The 24,362-nt window shown below is 38.3% G+C and overlaps 1 protein-coding gene and 2 pseudogenes across 2 annotated transcripts in view; all 3 read right to left on the bottom strand.

Moving 5' to 3' along the window:
* The window catches only part of LOC143678279 (UDP-glucuronosyltransferase 1A3-like), an 87,290-nt pseudogene that overhangs the window by 50,482 nt on the left and 12,446 nt on the right, over positions 1-24,362 (bottom strand). The window lies entirely within an intron of this gene.
* Positions 1-24,362, bottom strand: part of LOC143678276 (UDP-glucuronosyltransferase 1A1-like) — a 161,595-nt gene that overhangs the window by 135,104 nt on the left and 2,129 nt on the right. The gene's annotated exons all lie outside the window — the stretch shown is intronic.
* LOC143678274 (UDP-glucuronosyltransferase 1A3-like) lies at positions 46-8,427 on the bottom strand (annotated as a pseudogene).

The raw sequence follows: 24,362 nt of genomic DNA, 5'->3' as shown, positions 1-24,362 counted from the left end.
AAAAAAAAAAAAAAAAAAAAAAAAAAAAAAAAAATGACTGTGGCCTGCCAAAAGTTGGTCCTATTCTTCCTGGGTGTAGGGAATGGCATAGGTTTTCAGGGTGAAAAAGTTGGCTCCTTTGATGTGTGTGTTCACTTCTGGCGTGATGATGATGGCTTGGAGGCCTCTGGCACTGAGCACCTACATGAGCTTCCACATGTTGAGCCAGTGGCTGCCTTCTGTGAGCACCACCAGCACCTTCCCACCCAAGGTCCCAAGGTCCTCTGCCCAGGGCCTGAGGTCCAGGAAAAGCACCAGCCCCAGGAGCAGCCCCAGGGTAAGCTGCAGACCCATCACCATCTCAGCAGATTTCCATGGTGGCTGACTCCACACAAACCTGTGCTTCCACCTGAAGCTTCTCACCCACTTATTACTGAGCCATTGAGCAAGATGGAGTGTGATTGGAAGGCACAGACCCTCCTTAAGTGAATCATTACAGAATAAACCTCCCACCCACTCAGCAGGCCCTTCTGTCTGCACACAGCGCGAGATCCAGGATCCCTCTCCAATAAACTCCCCTGACCCTGCCACCTTCTCAGGACCATGTCCTCATCCACTTTCTTATCTTTCATCCGATTGCCCAAACAGGTGTGGAGGTACTGGTTTCATTTCTTGGCCTCCCTTCTCCTGTGAACTGCCATCTCTCAGGTTCTAATTGAGCCCTGAGGGGGTCACTGAGGCCTCTTCTCCACCATAAAACTCTCTGCTGGCCATTCCACTATCTCACCTCTCTTGAAGTCTTTCCTCCCTGTCTCTTAAAAATCGATTGCAATATTTAAGAAAGCCAATCAAGTAAAATCTGAACTTTAAAAGTTGATCAGAGCCACACTAGAGACTGTCAGAACGGAGTCTTTATAAATGTGCTCTTCACAAGTAAACTTTAGAAGCATGAGTTTGTTTTTACAGTAAAGAGACAAGGAATACAAAAATCAAGCATAGCACTATTGATATCAGATACGGAGTTTGTTAAGGGATGTTATTTTATTACAAAAGCAAACTCTATGAAGAAAATCCAAGAATCATAAACCTTTGTGCACCAAGCAATCTAGCATGTATATATATATATACATACATATAAAGCAACAATATTGGAACTCCAAAACTTGACCAAAATTCAGTTAGAAGGGGATATTTTAAGATATCTTTGTCAAAATTGAGCAGAGTCAGTAGAAATCTCTTTAAAATAGGAAAATTGAATTATACAATAACAAAATCAATATTACAGTAACTAATAGGCCCCTAAAAATACATTCTAAGATGTATCCATGGAATATTTACAAATATTGATTGCATGGTACCCAATATACAAGTCACGAACTACATATGACTATTGAGCACGTGAATTGTGCTTAGTTCACATTGAGAAATGCTCTAAGTGTAAAATATATAATAGGTTTTGAAGACAGTATGAAAAATGAGAATATACAACATCTCATTAATAATTTTATACTGAAAAAATGCTGAAAGGATATTTTTCTATCAGAAACAAAATGTATTAAAATTAATTTAATATGTTTTTATTTAAAATGTGCCCACTGGAAAATTTTACATTACAGATGTGGCTTGCATTCTACCTCTGTAGGCAATTACGTACCAGAAGAAAAAGAACACTTACTTAGAAATTACCAAAATTTTGACTTCATGCAAAAAAGTCCTCTAATTCGAATACAAAATAATTTGTGGAAATGTAAGGGGAAAGGCTAAAATCTTGACTATATTATTAAATTATACATTAAGAAACAGCCTCCTAGATAGCCATTAATTGAAGTGGAAATCAAAAATTGAAATTACAATTCTCTTAAGAACAATGAAAGGAAGAGAAATGCATACCAAAACCTAATGAATAGGAAACGTTTTCTTTACAGCTGGTAACACCAAAATGCTTCAACGCAAGGATGAGATCACCAATTAAAAAAAAAAAGCTGAAATTAGCAAAATAGAATTAAAAAGAGATGAAGGAATAAACAAAGCCAAAAGCTGTTTCTTTGAGAAGATGAAATTCAATCTGTCATAATTCTTTAGATTAATGAAGAAAGATGGGGAGCAAACAAATGAAGACTTAGACTTTGATCTTTCATCTTAGAGAAGAATTGTAAAAGCTACTTAAAGGAGTCAAATCTAAGGGTAAATAAATCAGATAAGTAAAGTCAAAACTAAAAGAAGAAGAATTAATGGGGCAAAAATCATAATACTGAGCCTATCATGTATAATACATGACGGAAACCACAAATAATGATCTTTATGCATCAAATAAATTGACATCAACATCTCTAAAGGAAAAACAGAAATACAGGCAGATAGTCTCATAAATACACTTGGATTTCAAGAGGTTAACCCAGAATTATAAGTCTAAAAGAGCTACAACTGTCAAAAGAGACAAGAAAATAGCTGCTGGGATTGAGTTGTGGAGACAACCAAGGGTCAAGGTAGATCCTGGACCACAAGAATCATGGACCATTAAGGTCAAGCGGGGCTGACAGCCAGTTTCCAGATGACACACCTTGTCCACCTGAGCAACACTTAGATTGTAGCAATAATAATGTTGACAGGAAATATTTATTGGGTGATTTATTATTGGGGACTGATTAAGACCAAGATCATGCAGCTAGAAAATGACATATTCGTAAACTAAGAGAAAATAGCAATAATTCATTTTAAATGTCTTCCTACTTTCAGCAGGATTACAAACCCAATAGATGAATATATATTTATAAATAAAAAAACACATCCTAAGAAATGATGATCATGCATCTATGTGATGATGTTAAGAATTACTGATTGCATATGTAGAATGGTATGATTTCTAAATGTTGGGTTAATTTCTTTTTTTTCTTTTTTCCGTTAATTAATAAAAAAAAAACATCAACAAAGGGGGAAAATCAAGTAGAATACTAACCTTGTGATTGGATCAGAAAGAAGGATGAAGTTTAGAGTCCTTTATCATATTACATTCATTAATAAAAGGAAGTACAGAGTAAGAACACAACAACTATAAAAGATCTAACATCATAGGATTTATATAAATTAGTTGCATAAGACATAAAGGGGCTGATTTCCTGATGAAAGTGATAGTTGGCTCAGTGGATTAAGAAACAAAATACAGCCTCCAAGAATTCAAGCCAACAAATCCAAATACTGAGGACGAATGTAAGATTCCTCAGAAATTATAGGTAAAGCAGTAGAAACCAATTGTGAACATTCCTGAAAAAAGCCTTTTTCAGTTACACTCATATCTCTTCATCCTGACCCCACCTTCACTGGATTCCTGGGCTCATGGTTCGATTTCAATGATCCCTCTTATCATCCTTTCATGATATCAGACCCCCACACATGCCTCTCCTTCCTCTCAGTGACCAAACTGTACCACACTACTGGGGACGCTTAAACTATGCACCTTCACAAAGACAGTTAAAGGGAGAGAGAGAGACATCTTTAGGGAGATGGGTAGGCAAGTAAGCACTTGAAAGAAAGTTTCAAAAACTGATTGGGTAAAGGCACCCATACAGACCTGAGGCAGTGGCTTTTTGTGGGCACAGTTTATGCCCCCAATGAAGACCATGTTGGGCATGATGGGTCTGGGATAGTCCATCACAAAGTCTCCTCTGAAGAGACACACGGATCCATATCTGAAAATATCCACTGGGGACATCTGTCTCTGCAGGAGCTCAGAGGCAAGGCTTGCATAGGGGGAGAAAGAAACATGGCAAATGTATTCTAGGGTCAGAGGGTAGAGCATGTTCTTGACCCACTGCAGGAACATCATGTGGTCTGAATTCATCATTAAGAACCTAGGTATATACGAGGAAGGGTTTGGGCACTGTGTACCCTCATAATCCAAGTCACATGGAATGAGACGCAAAAAATACACAGCAGGAATAGACAGGTACTCAGCCAGCAAGGACTCACAGGGGTAAATGGGGTCTCTTAGAACCACATCAAATGAGCTGGCATTCAGGGACCTGATCAGCTCCTTTTCATGCAGTAGCTCTGTACAAGATATATGATAGAGCATAGATGACTTTTTCAAGATTTCTATACTTTTAAAAAACATCTTCAGATAGTGAATTTGTTTAAAAAATCATATGACTGTGGGCCCCCAAAAGAAGGTCATATTCTTCCTGGGTGTGCGGAGTAGCATAAGTTTTCAGGGTGAAAAAGTCGGCTCCTTTGATGTGCATGTTCACCTCTGGTCCAATCATGATGGACTGGTGGCCTCTAGCACTGAGCTCCTACACAAGCTTCTGCATGCTGATCGAGTGGCTGCCTTCTGTGGGCACCACCAGCACTTCCCACCCTCAACCCAAGGACCGAGGTCCAGGAAAAGCACCTGCCCCAAGAGCAGCCATAGAGGAAGCTGGAAGCTGGTCACCATCTCAGCAAAATCCATGGTGGCTGACTCCACACAAGACTGTGCTTCCACCTGAAGTTTCTCACCTACTTATTACTGAATCATTGAGCAAGATGGAGTGTGATTGGAAGGCACAGACCCTCCTTAAGTGGGTCATTATGGAATAAAGCTTACACCCACTTGGCAGGCCCTTCTGTTTGCACACAGCGTAAGACCCAGGTTCCCTCTCCAATAAACTCTCCTGACCTCGCCACCTTCTCAGGGTCATGTCCTCATCCACTCTCTCATCTTTCATGCAATTGCCCAAACAGTGTGGAGACACTGGTTTCATTTCTTGGCCTCCCCTCCTCCTGTGAACTTCTGCCTCTCAGGTTCTAACTGAGCTCTAAGGGGGTCACTCATACCTCATCCCCACCGTAAAACTCTCTATTGGCCATGCCAGTATCTCAACTCTTTAAGTCTTTCTTACCTGCCTCTTAAAAATCTATGGCAATATTTAAGAAAGTCAATCAAGTAAAATCTGAACCTTAAAAGTTGATCAGAGCCATACTAGAGACTGTCAGAATGGAGTCTTTATAAATGTGCTCTTCACAAGTAAACTTTAAAAGCATGAGTTTGTTTCTAAAGTAAAGAAACAAGGAATACTAAAAGCAAGCATAGCAATATCGATAGTATATAAAGTGGATATTAAGGGATGTTATTTCATGACAAAAGTAAACTCTATGAAGAAAATTCAAGAATCATAAACCCTTGTGCACCAAGCAATGTTACAAAAATATTGGATCTCCAAAATTTGACCAAAATTCCGTTAGAAGGGGATATTTTAAGATATCTTTGTCAAAATTGGGCAGATTCCGTAGAAATCTCTTTAAGATAGAAAAATTGAAGTACACAATCAAGAAAGTCAATATTATAGTCGCAAATAGGCCCGTAAAAATACATTCTCAGATGTATCCATGGAATATTTGCAAATATCGATCACATGGTATCCAATATACAAGCCACTAACTACATATGACTATTAAGCATGTGAATTGTGCTTAGTTCATATTGAGAAATACTGTAAGTGTAAAACATATAATAGATTTTGAAGACTTAGTATGAAAAATGAGAATGTACATTTCATTAATAACTTTATACTGTATAAATGCTGAAAGGATATTTTATATCAGACACAAAATATAATATTAAACTTAATTTTATATGTTTTCTACTTTATTTAAAATGTGCCTACTAGAAAAGTTTACATTACAATTGTGGCTTGCATTGTACTTCCATGGACAATTCTGTACTACATGACAAATAAGACTTACTGAAGATAATCAAAAGCTGTGACTTCATGCAAAAAAATTCTCTAATTTGAATATAAAATAATTTCTGAAAATGAAGAGAAAAGCTAAAATTCTTGACTATATTATTACATTATAAATTAGGAAACGGCCTACTAGATAGCCATTATATAAAAGTGGAAATCAAAACCTGAATTTAAAATTCTCTTAAGAACAACGAAAGAAAGAGAAATGTATACCAAAATCTAACCACTAGGAAATGTTTTATATACAACTCTCAACACCAAAATGCTTCAACACAAGGATGAGATCATAAATTTTAAAAATAAACTGAAATTGGCAGAGTAGAATTAAAAAGAGCAGAAGGAATAAACAAAATCAAAAGCTGTTTCTTTGAGAAGACCAATAAAATAATATAATCTGTCATAATTCTTTAGATTAACAAAGAAAGATAGAGAGCAAACAAATAAAAGACTTAGACTTTGATCTTTCATCTTAGAGAAGAATTGCAAAAGCCACTTAAAGGAGTCAAGTGTAGGGGTAAATAAACCAGATAAGTAAATATAACAAACTCAAAATAAAAAAAAAAGAACTCAGTGGGCAAAAATTATAACATTGAGCCTATCATGTATAATACATGATGAAGATCACAAGTTAATGGTTTTTATGCACCAAATAAATTGGCATCAACATTTCTAAAGGAAAAACAGAAATACAGGCAGACATTCTCATAAACACACTTGGATTTCAAGAGCTTAAGCCACAATTTTAAGTCTACAAGAGCTACAAATTTCAAAATAGACAAGAAAATAACTGCTGGAATGATTGAGTTGTGGAGACAGCCAAGGGTCAAGGTAGATTCTAGGCCACAAGGATCATGGACCATTAGGTTCAAGTGGGGCTGACAGCCAGTCTCCAGATGACACACCTTCTCCACCTGGGCAATATTTAGATTGTAGCAGTAATAATGTTGATAGGAAATATTTATTGGATGATTTATTATTGGAGACTGATTATGATCAAGCCATCCAGCTAGAAAAATGGCACTGAAGATTGGAACAGATGCAGTTAACTCCACAGAACATATTCACAAACTAAGACACAACAGCAACAGTTCATTTTAAATGCCTTTCTACCTTTCAGCAGGATTACAAGTACAGTAGATGGATACATATTTATAATTTTAAAAACACAACAATAAAGGGGGTAAATCAAGTAAGAATAGATACTTTCTGATCGGATAAAAAAGAAGGATGAAAATTAGAGTCCTTTATAATAATACATTCATTAACAAAAGGAAGTACAGAGTAAGAACACAACAACTATAAAAGATCCAACATCATAAGAGTTATATAAATTAGGTGAATAGGACATGAATGGGCCGATTTCCCTATGAAAGTGATGGTTGGCTCAGTGGATTAAGTAACAAAATCCAGCTGCCAAGAATTCAGACACAAAAAGTTGGAATTCATTATTTTTTTCTGTGATGGAAACCCCCAGTCTTTCCTCTCTGACATTTTCTCACTTCCACGTAACTTATTCAATCTTTCTGAAGCTTCTGCTTACATTGACTGATTAGATCCCTGTAATCTCATCTTCATCTCTTTCAAGACAAGACTCTAAAATCTATCCTCTCAACAAATGCAATTTGCTTATTCTTTTATCCTTCTACTGAAGATCTACAAGCAAAAATTCACTCACAGACAGGTTCCCTAGTTGGATCATTTTCTGCTCCTACAAGTAGAAAATCACAAAAGAAGACAGCACTTCAACCATGTAGTAGCTCTGCACAAGATTTTTGAGAGAGGACAGATGCCTTTCTCAACATTGTTATACTTTTACAAAGCACCTTCTCATAGTTTATTTGTTCAAAAATCATTTGCTTCTGGCTGCCGAAAGATGGTCATATTCTTCCTGAGTGTGGGGAGTGACATAGATTTACAGGGTGAAGAAGTCGGCTCCTTTGATGTGCATGTTCACTTCTGGCTTAAGGACAATGGCCGGTGGCCTCTGGAGCTGAGCTCCTGCACCAGTTTCGTATGCTAAGTCAGTGGCTGCCTTCAAAGGGCACCACCAGCACCTTCCCACTTGAGACCCAGGGCCCGAGGTCCAGGAAAAGCACCAGCCCCATGAGCAGCCACAGGGGAAGCTGGAGGCCAGTCACCATCTCAGCAGAATCCATAGCAGCTGACTCCACAGAAGCCTGCGCTTCCGCCTGATGTTTCTCACCTACTTATCACCGAGCCATTGAGCAAGATGGAGTGTGATTGGAAGGCACAAACCCTCCTTAAATGAATCATTACAGAATAAACCTTTCACCCACTCAGCAGGCCCTTCTGTCCACACACAGGGCAAGACCTGTGTTCCCTCTCCAATAAACTCCCCTGACCCCACCACCTTCTCAGGGCCATGTCCTCATCCACTCTCTTATCTTTCATCCAATTGCTCAAACAGGTGTGGGGCCACTGGTTTCATTTCTTGGCCTCCCCTTCTCCTGTGAACTGCTGTCTTCAGGTTCTAATTGAGCTCTGAGGGGGGTCACTGAGGCCTCTTCTCCACCATAAAACTCTCTGCTGGCCATTCCACTATCTCACCTCTCTTGAAGTCTTTCCTCCCTGCCTCTTAAAAATCGATTGCAATATTTAAGAAAGCCAATCAAGTAAACTCTGAGCCTTAAAAGTTGATCAGAGCCACAACACAAAGTACAAAATGCAAAGTTGTTTTATGAATATGTCATTACTACTCATGAGAGAATATAATTCTAGTTGGAGAAGAATACTTCTATGAGAGAATACATGAAGCAAAATGAGAATATTTGTACTTCAATTTCACTTGGTCAAACTAGAAACAATATAAATAAGAAACTACCAGGATTAATTATGCTTCACCTTCATCCAACAGTGCACTTCTAGGAATTATGTTGAATGTTGAGTGAATCGTAATGACATCTAAAATAGTAGCACAAGTCCCAGTGCAATGAAACAAGTGTTGGGTACACTTGGCGATGTTTGATCTCAATTTCCATTCTGATGCTTTAGATCTCTGGGGAGTTAATTTCTTCACTTGCTTTTTGCTATAGGATTCAGAGATGTGCAACTTATTCAGGTGTTAAAAAGACCAGGTGTTAGAAAGACGTGGGACCTTTTCAAAAATCCAAGCACATATTTCACAAGGAAAATAACTAATAGTTTTTATCCAGCCCTCTGGAAATTGAAGATCAGTTCTTTACATCTGAATGATCAATAAGTTCTCAAACCTGAGAGACGTTTTCAGAATCTGGCCTAGATTTCCCTTCGTTTGCTTTTTATTATTTGTTTGATTTATGTATTTATTTTTATTTTTTGCACTGGATGGGGCCAGCGGCAGGTCAACAAAGAAAATATTTAAGCCTTTACCTACAAAATAAAAATAATGATAAAAAAGAAAACCCTCTTCCTCCCACAATGGGTAACACCGAGGAAAATTGTGGCATTGCCAGGACAGCCTTCTCTAAATGGGGAGGGGCGCTGGCTCTGCTCATTTTCCTCCCCGTATTCCTCCTAAAGTCAGGAAGGCGCTGCTGAAGGGCTTCCAAATCGGGACCATCCGGAGGTCACCTCCTGGGCTCAGGGCTAGAGGAAGACAACAAAGACTTGGAGAGGAAGCTGTCCCACCCCAGGGAAGAAAATCGCAGTTTGCTGAGGCCTAGATGTGCAGGGTGACCCCGTGACACCAGGTCGGCTCCCCACGGGCAGAGGGTGAGAGCCCCGGCCTGGCCTCAGGCCCCGTGTGGATTCCCCCTCAGGACCTTTACGATATGCTGCGCTTCATGTTCAGACTTTGTCCGAGGTCAGTTCCTGGCCGTGGCTGGGCCACGCCCTCTGGGGTGGTCCCCTTGCCAAGGAGTGGGGGCCAATCTACGGGACTCAGCCTGGACCAGGAAGTCGGGTCCGGGGGCTGTTGGTGACAGGTCCCCGCTATGGGGACACTCTAGCGAGGACACCGTGACCAAGGCGCCCAGGAGCAGGCGCGCGTGGGGATATAACAACCATGTCGGAGGAGGCACTGGCGAGGAGTGCAGGAGGGCAGGGGTGTAGAGGGGAGTGCAGGAGGAGTTGGGGTGCAGAGGGGAGTGCGGGGGTTCGGGGTGCAGAGGGGATTGCGGGAGGAGTTGGGGTGCAGAGGGTAGTGAAGGAGGAGTCAGGGTGCAGAGGGCCCCAGGGAGCTCGTTTGGGATTGGGACGGTTCGAGGACGGGATCTAGAAGGGAGTCAGCAGTGGGGTGCGGTATCCCCAAAGCAGGATTAAATGCCAGCCCCTGACAAATACCCTAGGGTGATTCTTCTTGGCACAGGAAAGGGCTCACCCTGGTTCTCAGCCCAGCAGCATCTGGATTCGCTGCTGTCATCTGACTTCCCCTCGCATGTCCGAACTCAGAGGCCCTGGAAGGGACCAGGTTTCCAGCTGGACCCCTGGGAGGGGCCCTGGGGGAAGCAAGACCTGGGCTGGGGCTGGGGGCCTGCCTTCCTGGTGCTGGTGGGACTCCAAGAGATGTCCAAGCATCAGATTGACAGATCTGGAGCAGGGGAGGGGTCTGCACTGCCCTGAGAGACTTGGGGTCCTCAGGCAGATGGTAGGTGGAAGACGTGGGGTGGGTGACATGGCCCCAGAAATGCAGAGACAGAAAAGGGGCATCTCCTGAGCCCAAGCCCCAGGAGTTTTCCCCTGCTGATCTCTGTGCCTTCCACACACTCTCCTGCACTTCGGCAGCTGAGGCCATATTTCTAGCTCACACATGGCCTGAATAATGTCTGGTCAAAGATTTCCTAATCCCAAAATCCAGTGAATAAGTTACCTTCCGTGGCAGAGGGAATTAAGACTGCACATCAGCTGACCTTGACATAGGGAGGTTACCCTGAGGTTGCCACCGTAAACACGAGGTCCTCATAGGAAGTAGGGAGGCAGGAGGGTCAGGGACAGAGAGCAGTCACTGGGAGGATGGAACCTGAGGTTGGAGTGGTGCAACCACAGGCAAGGGACACGTCTAGGCTGTAGGGACTGAATTCTCCCCTGGAGCCTCCAGGAAGGCGCAACCCTGTCCACATGCTGATTTTTAACCTCCTGAGGTTCATTTCGTCTTCTTAACTTCAGCACTATAGGTTAATAATTCTGCGGTTTTTTGAGCATGGAGTCCGTGGTAACTGGTTGCACCATCAATGGAAAAAGAACAAAACGCCTGTAACATCAGCTGGCCACAAATGTCACCCAGTGTTCCCCTGACACCTTGGAGTCCATAGTCCAGAACTGAACTCACTTCCCACCACCACCCACCACCCCTAGGAAGAGCAGCGATGATGGGCTCTGAAGTTGGATGCACATGAGCCCTGTCCACATTGGCTGCATGAAGCTAAGAAAACCCAGAAAGCCTCTCTCAGCACCACTTCCTCTTCTCTCCTGGGAAAGGCCTTCTCACTCCCAAAGACTCACCTTAAAAATAGTTTTCTCTGAGTACAAATTTGGAGGTCCCACACGTCCCAATTTCAAAATTTACTATGAAGAACCAAGAATGGGAACAGTGGGGTGCCGGCGTAGAGACAGACTCATAACCCAATGGAATAGACTTCAGAGTCAGAAATAAACCCACACATTTCTGACCAGTTGATTTCTGACAAAAGCACCAAATCTGATCAATGGGGAAAGAATATTCAGCATCAACAAATGTGCTGGGAAAACTGGGCACTCACATGCAAAAGAGTGATAGCTCACCTTACATAGTATTCAAAAATTTGCTCTAAATGGGTCAAGGATCTAAACATGGGAGGTAAAAGCATAAGACTCTTTGAAGAAAGCATAGGGTAATCTTCGTAACTTAGAATTTGAAATTATTTCTTAAATATGACACCAAAAGCACGTACGACAAAGAAAAATCAGACAAAATAGACTTCATCAAAATGCAAAGCTTTTGTGAACCAAAGTTATGACATTATGAAGAAAGCAAAAAGACAACCTTCAGAAAGGGAGAAAATAACTAACTGCTAATCACATATCTGATAAAAGTTTAATATCCAGAATATTCAATGAACAGCTCAAAATTCCACAAGAAAATTTAAAATTGGGCAAAGGACTTGAATAAATATTTCTCTGAAGAAGACATACAAATGGCCAATAAGCACATGGAAAGATACTGAACATCACTGGTCCTCAGGGAAATGCAAACCAAAATCACAATTTGATAGTACTTCACACCCAGCTTGTGCTGGCTTGAAAGGATGTATGTCTCCTAGAAAAGCCATGTTTTAACCTAAATCCCATTTCATAAAGGCAGAATAATTCCTATTCAATACTGTATGTTTGAAACTGTAATTAGATCATCTCCCTGGAGATGTGATTTTATCAAGAGTGTTTGTTAAACTGGATTAGATGACAACATGTCTCCACCCATTTGGGTAGGTCTTGATTGGTTTCAGAAGTCCTATAAAAGAGGAAACATTTTGGAGAATGAGAGATTCACAGAGAGCAGAGCAGAAGAACATAGCCACGAGAAGCAGAGTCCACCAGCCAGCGACCTTTGGAGATGAAGAAGGAAAATGCCTCCCAGGGAGCTTCATGAAAGAGGAAGCCAGGAGAAGAAGCTAACAGATGATGCCATGTTTGCCATGTGCCCTTCCAGATGAGAGAGGAACCCTGACCATGTTCACCGTGTGTCTATTCACTTGAGAAAGAATCCCTTAACTTCATCATCCTTCTTGAATCAAAGTATCTTTCCCTGGATGCCTGTGATTGGACATTTCTATAGACTTGTTTTAAAATTAGGACATTTTCTCAACCTTAGAACTGTATACTATCAACTTATTAAATCCCCCTTTTAGAAGCCATTCCATTCCTGGTATATTGCATTCTGGCAGGTAGCAAACTAGAACACAACCAGATGGCTATTAGTGAAAAAGAGAAGAAAAGAAACAAACGTGTGTTGGGAAGATACAGATTGGAACCCTTATACACTGTAGGCGTGATTGTAAAATAATGCAACCACTGTGGAAATCATTTGCACTGTTCCTCAGAAAGCAGAACATAGAAGTATTGTATGACCTGGTGTCATGGTCAGGTTCATGTGTCACTTGGCCCGGAGATAGTGATCACGTCTCTGGTCAAGCAAGCACTGGCCTGTCTTTTGCTGTAAGGACTTTCATGGACTTAAATCATGAGCACACTGGCTGCATCCATGGCTGATTACATTTGCAGTCAGCTAAGGGGGGGGGGTGTCTTTTGGTTAATCTAATCACTGGAAGCCTTTTAAGGAGGATTCAGAAGAGACAATCCCTCTTTCTGCTTCAGCCAACCAGCCTCCTTGAGAGTTTGTTGAGGACCTTCATTGGCGCTGCCAGCTTGCAGGTGGAAAGACATTCCATGCTCATAGATAGGATGGTTAAAGATAGTTAAAATGCCAGTTTTACCCAAATTGATCTACAGATTCAATGCAGTACAAATTAAAATCCCATCAACCTATTTTGAAGACTTGGAAAAGCTAGTTACCAAATTCATCTGGAAGGAAAAGAGACCCAAACAGCATCCTAAAAAAATAAGAATGAAGTAGGAGAATTAACACTCCCTGATTTTAAAAGTTACTATGAAGCCACCATGGTCAAAACAGTATATTACTCGCACTAAGATAGAAATATTGACAAATGGAATCATATGAGAGTGTAGAAACAGGCCACCAAATCTATGGTAAACTGATCTTCAACAAGGCCCTCAAATCCACTGAACTGGAACAAAATTGTCTTTCAATAAATGGGCATGGGAGAACTGGATAGCAATAGGAAGAAGAATGAAAGAGTACCCTTACCTTACACTCTATACAAAATTAACTCAAATTGGATTAAATACCTAAACATAAGAATCAGTACCATAAAGCTCCTACAAGAAAACGTAGGAGGTAGCTTCCTAAACTTTACACTCAAAGCACAAGCAACAAAAGAAAAAATTAGATAAAGGGGAACTCCTCAAAATCAAATGATTTTCCACTTCAAAAGACTTTGTCAAAAAGGTAAAAAGGCAACCAACTTAATGAGAGAAAATATTTGGATATCACACATCAGATAAAGGTTTGATATGTTGCATACATAAAGAAATCATACAATTCAACAACAAAAGAACAAGCCACGTAATAAAATAAAGTGGGCTAAAGATATGAATAGACATTTTTTCTCAAGAGCAAATACAGATGGTTAAAAAGGAAATGAAGAGATGCTTATTCTCATTAGCTATAAGGGAAATGAAGATCAAGACTACAATGAGATACCACCTCACACCTATAGAATGGTTGGTATTAAACAAACAGGAAACTACAAATGTAGGAGAGAATGTGGAGAAATTGGGACACTTATACACTGCTGGTGGGGATGTATAATGGTACAGTCACTATGGAAGATAGTTTGATGGTTCCTCAGAAAACTAAAAATCAAGTTGCCCTATGACCCAGCAGTACCACTACTCGGCATATATCCAGAAGAGCTGAAAACAGTGACACAAACAGAGATTTGCACACCAACGTTCATAGCAGCACTATTCACAATTGCTAAAGAATGGAAACAATCCAAATGCCCATCAACAGACAAGTGGATTAACAAAATGTAGTATATACATACAATGGAATATTATGCAGCAGTAAGATGAAATGACGTCCTGAACGATATGACAAGATGGATAAGCCTTGAGGACATAATGCTGAGTGAAACAAGCCAGACACAAAAGGATAGATATTGTAATATTACACTTTTATGACCACGGTAAAGGTAAAATCAGAGGTTTATAATACAGAATATAGGGGACCTAGGGATACACAGAAGCTTGAGATGGGTGAAATTTTGCTAATGAGGTTGAACATAATTGTAAGGGAGTAGATGGAAGTGAAGGCGGTTCACTAGTGGGTCTATAAGTAATTTTACCATATTGAAGGTGAACATGATTGAAAGGGGTTGTATAGACTCATGTGTTGCACTAATTAACAATACAAATATAAATAAATTCTCACATGAAAAAAAAGTTTCCAAAATAGCCTCTTGAATTTACTTCACCTCTCTTAGCCACTGATATGTTATTTTGTTACATTTCTTTTCCCCCTTTTGCTCAGGTAGGCATTTTCTATCCACAATGCAGGGCCAGGCTCATCTCTGAGAGTCATGTTCCATGTTGCCAGGGAGATTCATACCCCTGGATATCATGTCCCACATAGCAGGGAGAGTAATGATTTAAATTGCACAGTTGGCTGAGAGAGGGAGAGGGAGAGAGAGAGACCACATCTGAGCAACAAAAGAGTTTCTCTGGAAGAAATTCTTACGCATAATTATGGGTAAAACATATTTCCATTACAGAAATCAGTTTCATAAGAGCAAGCCTCAAGAGCAAGGGCTTAGCTTATTAACTTAGGAGTCCCTAATGTTTGAGGGAGTATCCAAGATGGGAAAATTTAATACCTCCAGATTTTTCCTCCCATCCCTCAAGGGACTTTGCTAGTACTTTTTAATTATCTGCCTAATATACTCTGGAATGTATGGGGGTATTACATTAAGCTATACAGAATTGCAAGACCTCATTCCCAATTCTAGGCTCCATGTATTTAGGTTGTTTAACTGAACTGGCCAGACAGGTTAAATTAGTTTGAGTGCTACAGAAAAGTTGAGGTTTGGACAAAATAAAATTCTCTTCTTTCGGTCTCATTCAGTAGTTGAAATCCTAAAATATGGACAATATCATACTTTAGCCGGTATTCTGATTTACCTGAATCTCAACCAGTTCAGCTTAATTCTTATCACTAATTGAAGACTGATCTCTTTTCTAGCTTCTTTAGCAGCTGCTGTATGTAGGAATGCTGACTTTCAGAGCTACAGATCTTCATCTCTGAGATTTAAGTGTCACACAGGTACCCAAAGTTCCAGGATAATATCAGGTTATACACATATAGCATAGTATCTCAAAATTTAGAAATAACACTTAAAGCTCAGGCATAAATGTGACCACTGTATGAACTTACAATTCAGGCCCAAATTTTTTTATAAGTATTTTCTATAAGAGACCACAAAATATCTGTCCATTTGTTTCTGGCTTATTTCACTCAACATTATGTCTTTATGGTTCATTCACCTTGTTGTGTGATTCCTGACTTCATTCCTTTCTGTATCTGCACAATATTCCATCATATGAATACACCACAGTTCACCTTTCTGATTCTCAGTCAATGTACTCCTCAGCCACCTCTATCCATGGGGTATCATGAATAATATTGCCATAAAGATCAATGTGCAAATGTCTATTCGAGTCCCTGCTTTCAGTTCTTTTGAGTTTACTCCCAGTAACAGGATTGCCTAGTAATATGGTGACCCTATATTTACCCTCCTGTGGATCCACTTCATTAACCTCCGGAGGGCTGCCCCATTCTGATACCCTACCAATATTAAATAGGATACCTCTCCCTCCATATTTTCTCTAGCACCTGAATCTTTCTGTTTATTTATTCATTTTGAATCTGCAGATTTTGTTGAGATATATTCATATAGCATACATTATATCCAAAATTTAAATTCAATATTTCATGGTATCCTGATTCAGTTGTACAATCATCATCATTCTCAATTTTATGCAATTTTTATTGCTCCAGAGAGAAAAATAACAGATAGATACACCCACACCAAAAAGAAAATCCGAAACTGCCCTTAACTCTTGCCCCTCCCTCCAATTATTTACTAGTATTGTTGTGGCACCAGGGATGTATTTCTGTTATATACGGACCATAGCATGCAATAAGTAGTTTTTTCCATATATCCCTCTATTATTAACTCTTTGTACTAGTGTCATACCTTGAAGTAGTTCATGCAAGAACTTATTTATTAAATATTTGTAGTGCTAATCGGTGACAAATATGGCTCTAAACAACATCTTTCTAACATGTTCACCTTCAATATGGTACTATTACTTATAAACCCACTGAACTACCACCACCTCTACCCATTCCCATACTGTTAAGTTCAACCTTGTTAACTGCTCTGTACATATTAGGTAAACATTTCCCCTTCTCTAGTTTCTGTCTATGTCTAGGTCCTCTCTATTCTACATTTTAAGACTCTTTTTTATTTTCCAGAGGGTTCATATTAGTGAAAACATATAGTATCTATCATTTTGTGTCTGGCTTATCTCACTCAGCATTATGTCCTCAAGGGTCATCCATGTTGTCATATGCTTCAGGACCTCATTTCTTCTTATTGCTGCATAATATTCCATTGTATATGTATACCACATTTTATTTATCCATTCATCTATTGATGGACATTTCTTTCTTTTGGCAATTGAGAATAATGCTGTTTTGAGCATCAGTGTGCTAATGTTTGTTCATGACACTGCTTTCAGCTCTTCTGGGTAAGTACGAGTAGTGGTATTGCCCAGTTGTAAGGCAACTCAATATTTAGTTTTCTGAGGAACTGCCAAACTGTCTTCCAAGCAACTGTACTCCCACATGCCCACCAGCAGTGAATAAGTGCTCCAATTCTTCCACATCCCTCCAACATTTGCGGTTTCCTATTTGTTAAATGGCACTCATTCTTCTAGGTGTGAGATAACTCACTGTGGTTTTGATTTGCATTTTCCTTATAGCTAATGAAGAAGAACATCTTTCCCATGTGCTTTCTAGCCAGTTGTATTTCCACTTTGGAAAAAAATGTATATTTACATCTTTTGCCCATTTTATAATTGGGTTGTTTGTTCTTCTGCTGTTGAGTGTAAGATTTCTTTATATATACTGGATGTCAAACCCTTATCATACATATGGCTTCAAAATATTTTCTCCCATTGAGTTGGTGCCTCTTTACCTTTTTGACAAAGTCTTTTAAGGCACAGAAGCATTTAAGTTTTTTTTTTTTTGTCCAGAATATCAACTGTAATGGAGCTTTTCAGACCACAATTACTGTGCAGACAACATGTATATCATGATAAGTAACAAATTTACATCATTTCTTTCAGTCTGTAAATGCTTATATCATTCAGTTCACACACAGATTGCAAATAATGTGGTTTTGTTATCTCTCTCTGCCTGAGCAAACCCACATAAAATTTTACAAAACAGGATAACCAAAAGAAGGAATTGGAAGATGATGTGCACCAAAGAAATGAAAAGTAATAATGGTGGAAGTGAAACTGAATTTGAACATAAATGAAGTAATAGAAGGAACAGTTGACTGTGGGAATGTTGACATTGCTGCCATTTGAGACACTCTTGGCGTGGAAACAGCAAGAAACTTAATGAAGATGAACTTACTAACATAAATGAGGAAAAGCAGTTGTGATGAAAAGAATGAAGATGCCCCAGAGGAAGTGATGCTGGCAAAAAAACTTCACATGAAAGGAACTCTAGGAGATTATTTCTTAACATTAAAAGCTCAAGGATTATAATGTTGAAATCTCATCCAAATTTAGACAGGAATATGACAATTTCCCAGGGTATAGAAAAGATGCTCATCTTGTATTGTAACTTATACAATGAAAAAAAGGTAAGCACTAGTTTTGGTAACTTTTTTAACAATGAATTATACACTTTAGTTCTCAATATTTCTAATGTTTTAAATGAAGGTATGCTAAATAACTGTTAGCTAAACCATTTTTTTCCAGAAAGATAAGGGATTTTAGATAAAAAATAATTATCACAATCGACTTTTTGCGTGTATGTTTGAAAAAATAACAAACAAAAAAGCAATAAATTTCAAAGCACAGCACAACAATTAGTTGTAGAATAGATTTCAGAGTTTGGTATGGGTTACAATTCACAATGTTAGGTTTTTACTTCTAGCTGCTCTAAGATACGGGAAACTACAAGAAATATCAACATAATGATTCAGCAAAATACTTTTGTTAAACCTTATCTTCTCTGCATAACCCCACCATCAACTTTGATCGTTCTCCTACTCTTTAGGGGAATTTGGGCTCTGCCCATTCTAACTTTTTCGTGTTGGAAGGGGCTCTCAATAATACGGGATGGGGGATGAAACTAGATGATGTTATGGAGAGGCTGTGGCCCTTCTGTATTTCAGGAATTATATGGTTCAGGGACCCATCTGGAAATGGGTTGTAGGTTTCTGGAAAGTTACCCTAGTGCATGGAATTTTCGTAGAATCTTATATAATTACATAAATTATATATAAATTAAGATTGGCAGGAATGGTTTTGGTTGGGGGTTGGCATATTATGATAGGAATCTTGCATAAGAGTGACCTCCAGAGTAACCTCTCAACTCTGTTTGAACTCTCTCTGCCACTGATACCTTATTTGTTACACTTCTTTCCCCTGTTTTAGTCAGGATAACATTGTTGATCTCACAGTGTCAGGGCCCGGCTCATCTCTGGGAGTCATCTCCCACGCTGCCAGGGAAACTTTCACCCCTGGATGTCATGTCCCATGTAGGGAGGAGGGCAATGATTTCACTTGCAGAGTTGAGCTTAGAGAAAGAGAGGCAACATGTGAACAATAAAAGAGGTCTTCCAGAAGTAACTCATAGGCAAACATATAGGTAGGCTAAGCTTCTCCACTACATACATAAGCTTCATAACAGCAAGCCTCAAGATTAAGGGCTTGATCTATTGATTTGGGTGTCCCTAATGCTTGACACAATATCACTGTTTTCCCCGGTGGTAAAGTTTAATACTTCAATAGACTTTTTCTTAAAGCCCTCAAGGGAATTTTTCAATACTTTCTGATTATCTGAGCAGTATTTGATTTTGAGGACTTCCCATTTATCTATGTTTTTCTTTTGTTGCCTGTGCTTTGGCTTTAAAGCCTAAGAAGCTACATCCTATTACTATGTCTTGAAGATATTTCCTTATATTTTCTTCTTAGGAGTTTTATGGTACTGGCTCTTATATTTAGGTCTTTGATCTACTTTGACTTTGAGTTCATTTTTGTATAGGGTGTGAGGGAGGGGTCCTCTTTCATCCCTTTGGTATTGATATTTAATTCTTCCAGGCCCATTTATTGACAATACTAATACAGTTCAGTGGATTGGGGGCCTTGTTGAAGATCAATTGACCATAGATCTGGTAGTCTATTTCTCAACTCTCAATTTTATTCATTGATCAATATGTCTATCTTTGTACTATTACCATGCTGTTTTGACCACTGTGGTTTTACAGCAAGCTTTAAAATCAGGAAGGGTAAGTCCTCCCACTTCATTCTTTTTTAGTATGTTTCTGGCTATTTGAGGTCTCTTTCCCTTTCAAACAAATTTGATAATAGCTTTTCCAAGTCTTCAAAGTAGGTTGTTGGAATTTTCATTGGTATTGCGTTGAATTTGTAAATCAAATTAGTTAGATTTGACATCTTAATGATACTTAATCTTTGTATCCATGAACACGGAATGTCTTTCCACCTATTTAGATCTTCTTTGACTTTTTTTAGCAATGTTTTGTAGTTTTCTGTGTGCCGGTCCTTTACATTCCTGGTTTATTCCTAAATATTTGATTCTTTTATTTGTTATTGTGAATGGAATTTTCTTTTTAATTGTCTCCTCAGTTAGGTCATTACTTTATAGAAACATTACTGATTTTTATATCCCACCACTTTGCTGAATTTATTTATCAGCTCAAGTAGCAATGCCATAGATTTCTAAGGATTTTCCAAGTATAGAATCATGTCTCCTGCAAATAATGAAAATTTTACTACTTCCTTACCAGTTTGGGTGACTTTTATTTCTTTTTCTTGCCTGATAGCTCTAGCTAGACCTTCTAGCACAATGTTGAAGAGAGGTGGTGACAGTGGGCATCCTTCTCTCATTCCTGATCTCAGGGGGAACGTTATCAGTCTCTCACTGTTGAGTATTATGCTAGCTGTGGGTTTTTCATATGTGATTTTTATCATATTGAGGCAATTTCCTTTGATCCCTACCTTTTGAAGTGTTTTTATAAGAAAAGGATGCTAAATCTTGTCAAATGTTTTTTTCAATGTCAGTCAAGATAATCCTGTCCTTTTTCCCTTTCAACTTGTTAAAATATTGTATTACATTGATTAATTTTGTGTTGACCAACCCTTGCATGCTTGGAATACACTTCACTGGGTCATTGTGTATAATTTTGTTATTGTGCCATTGGGTTCCATTTGCAAGTATTTTGTTAAGGACTTTTGCATCTATATTCATTAGGGAGATTGGCCTGTTGTTTTCCTTTCTTCAAGTATCTTTACCTGGTTTTGATATTTCAGAGGGATGTTAGCTTCATAAAATGAGTTAGGTAATGTTCCTTTTCCCTCAAATTTTTGGAAGAGTTTGAGCAGGAATGGTGTTATTTCTTTTTTGGAATGTTTGGTAAAATTCCGCTTTGAAGCCTCTTTATAGGAAGATTTTTTATGACTGATTGAATCTCTTTACTTGTGATTGGTTTGTTGAGGTCATCTATTTCATCTCAAGTCAATGTAGATTGTTCATGTGCTTCTAGGAATTTGTCCATTTCATATAAATTGTCTAGTTTGTTGGCATATAGTTGTTCATAGTATCCTCTTATGGTTTTTTTTTTCTTTTTAATTTCTACAGGGTCCATGGTAATGATACCCCTCTCATTTTTTATTTTATGTATTTGTATCCTCTTCTTTTCATCAGCCTGGCTATGGGTTCATCACTTTCATTTATATTCTTAAAGAATCAACTTTTGGTTTTATTGATTCTTTTTATTTTGTTGTTGTTGTTCGCCAACTCATTTATTTGTGCCTTAATTTTTGGTATTTCTCTTCTGTTATTTGCTTTGGGGTTAGTTTGCTGTTCTTTCTCTAGTTCCTCCAGGTGAACAGTTAGGTCCTCAATTCTTGCTCTTTCTTCTTTTTTAATATAGGCATTTAGGGCAATAAATTTCCTTCTTAGCATTGCCTTTGCTATATCCCATAAATTCTGTTATGTTGTATTCTCACTTTCATTCATCTCCAGATATTTACTTATTTCCTTGCAATTTGTTCTTTAGCCCACTGAGTTTTAAAGACCTTGTTATTTAATCTCCACATATTTGTGAAAATTCTGCTTCTTTGGTATTATTGATTTCCAGTTTCATTCCAGTATGGTCAGAGAAAGTGCTTTGAATAATTTCAATCTTTTAAACTTTATTAAGACTTTTTTTTTTTTTTTTTTTTTTTTTTTTACATGGGCAGGCACCAGGAATCAAACCCGGGTCCTCGGGCATGGCAGGCAAGCATTCTTACCTGCTGAGCCACCGTGGCCCGCCCTATTAAGACCTTTCTTTGTGCCCCAGCACATATTTATCCTGGAGAATGTTTCATGAACACTAGAGAAGAATGTATAGTCTAGTGTTTTGGGGTGTAATGATCTATATATATCTGTTAGGTCTAATTCATTTATCACATTGTTTAGCATCTCTATTTCCTCATTTATCCTCTGTCTGGTTGTTCTATTTGTAGAAGAGAGTGGGGTGTTGAAGTCTACCACTCTTATTGTTCAAACAGCTATTGCTCCCTTCAGTTGTGCCAATATTTGCCTGAGGTACTTTGGAGCCCCTTGATTTTATTGCATAAATATTTATGATTGTTATTTCTCCTTGGTGAATTGTCCCTTTTATTAATTTGTAGTGTCTTTCCTTGCTCTTATGACATCTTTGCATTTAAAATCTCTTTTGTCTGATATTAGTATAGCTACTCCTGCTTTCTTTTGGTTACAGCTTGCATAGATCTTTTTCCAACCTTTCACTTTCGATCTATTTGTATCCTTTGGTCTAAGATGAGTCTCTTGTAAATAGCATACAGCTGAATCATATTTTTTAATTCATTCTGTCAATCTGTATCTTGGTGAGTTTCATCCATTAATATTCTAAGTTATTTCTGTAAAGGCAGTTCTTGAATCTACCATCTTATCCTTTGGTTTTATTTGTCAGACCTATATATTTCCCTCTCTATTTCTATCCTTTAAGTCACCTTTCCTAATACTCTTCAATTCTGTGCCCTCCTCCAGACATCTCCTCTTTTTTTTTTCAGCCAACAGAACTCCCTTTAGTGTTTCTTATAGGGCCAGTCTCTTGTTAACAAATTCTATCAGCATTTGTTTGTCTGTGAAGATTTTAATATCTCCCTCACTTTTGAAGGACAACTTTGTGGGATAAAGAATTCTTGGCTGGAAATATTTCTCTTTCAGAATCTTAAATATATTATACCACCACTTTCTCACCTCCATGGTGCCTGTATGCATGTATCTTGATTCAAACAAACCAATGTTTAAAAGACATTTTTTTCTCTCTTTTTTAAATTTTGGTAAAATAGGCCTAACATAAAATTCACTATAACATTTTTGTGTGTGTGTGAGAGGGGGTCACATTTCATTCTTTTTCCATGTGAGTATCCTGTTATTGCTGTACCATTCCTTGAATTTTTTGTTTGTTTGCTTGTTTTTGTGGTTTTTTTGAGTGTGTGTGTGTGGGGGGTGGGTGGGAAATGCATGGGCCGGGAATTGAACCCAGGTCTCCCACATGGCAGGCAACAATTCTCCCATGGAACTACCATTATATTCCCTCATCATACCACTTTAATCACTTCAGTATTACAGTGGTTTATTATAATTCAGTAGTACCCTTTATGATGTTGTGCAACCATCATTACCCCAAAAGGAAACCCCGTACCCACTAAATAGTCCCTCTCCATTTCAGTTTTACCCAGCTCTGGTCAACCATGAATTTGCTTTCTGTCTTCATGCATTTGCCTATTTTGAGCATCTCATAAAAACGGAATCACACAATCTGTAGCCTTTTATGTCTGGCTTCTTTCATTTAGCATGGTGTTTTCAAGGTTTACCAATGTTGTAGCATCTATCAGTTGTCCTTTAATGAATAATAATAAATTCAAAATAGAAAAGGGGAAAATGTCCTGTCAACAATCGTTTGAAAATAACAAAACACCCAGAGTAAATTTAAATAAGAAAATAAAAGATTTCTAAAATTGTTAAATTTTACTGTCAGTTTATGGGACTGAATAAATAAAGAGAAATACTATTATGAATGATTTTCTATAAACCTACCACTTCTCAAATTTTGAAAAAAGTGAGAGCAATACTTTATTCCTGAGTAGGAAGACTTAGTGAAAAGACGGCAATTTTCTCAAGTTAATAAAAACATTTCCTGTAATATTAACAAAACCCTACTGGTTTGTTTTTATTTTCTTTAGCTGGACAAACAATTTTAAATTTTATGAAGGAGATTTCTGTGAATTCCAAGAACATTTGGAAAAGAGAATAGAGAGTATGAGACTTGCCTTACCAGATATTACAATTTACTACAAAGCCAATATATTCAAAAGAGTATGATCCTGATAAATGAATAGATGAGTAGAGTCATGAAACACAAGTGAGAGTTTAGAAGCAGTTGCAAAAAGATACAGAACTGCAATATATGATGTAAAGAAGCATTTCAAGTCAGTGGGTGAATAATGTATTTTTTAACTAAATCACGTTGAACAATTGACTATCCACTTTTTAAAAAAGTTAGATTGTTACTTAGCTGTATAAATTAAAGCTTTCTTGATTAAAAAAATAAAATAAAATAAAATGATTGATACTGGATGAATTAAAGCATTAAAACAAATATAGAGAAAATGCTTTTATAGGTTTGGACAGACCCAAACAAGTTGAAGCAAAGAAACCATTAAGGACAAAGTTGGTAAATTTGATTACTCAAAAATAAGAATTATATG

This window comes from Tamandua tetradactyla, chromosome 3 (genome assembly GCF_023851605.1).
Source record: "Tamandua tetradactyla isolate mTamTet1 chromosome 3, mTamTet1.pri, whole genome shotgun sequence".
NCBI classification, from domain to species: domain Eukaryota; kingdom Metazoa; phylum Chordata; class Mammalia; order Pilosa; family Myrmecophagidae; genus Tamandua; species Tamandua tetradactyla.
This window is presented reverse-complemented; position numbering and strand designations above follow the sequence as displayed.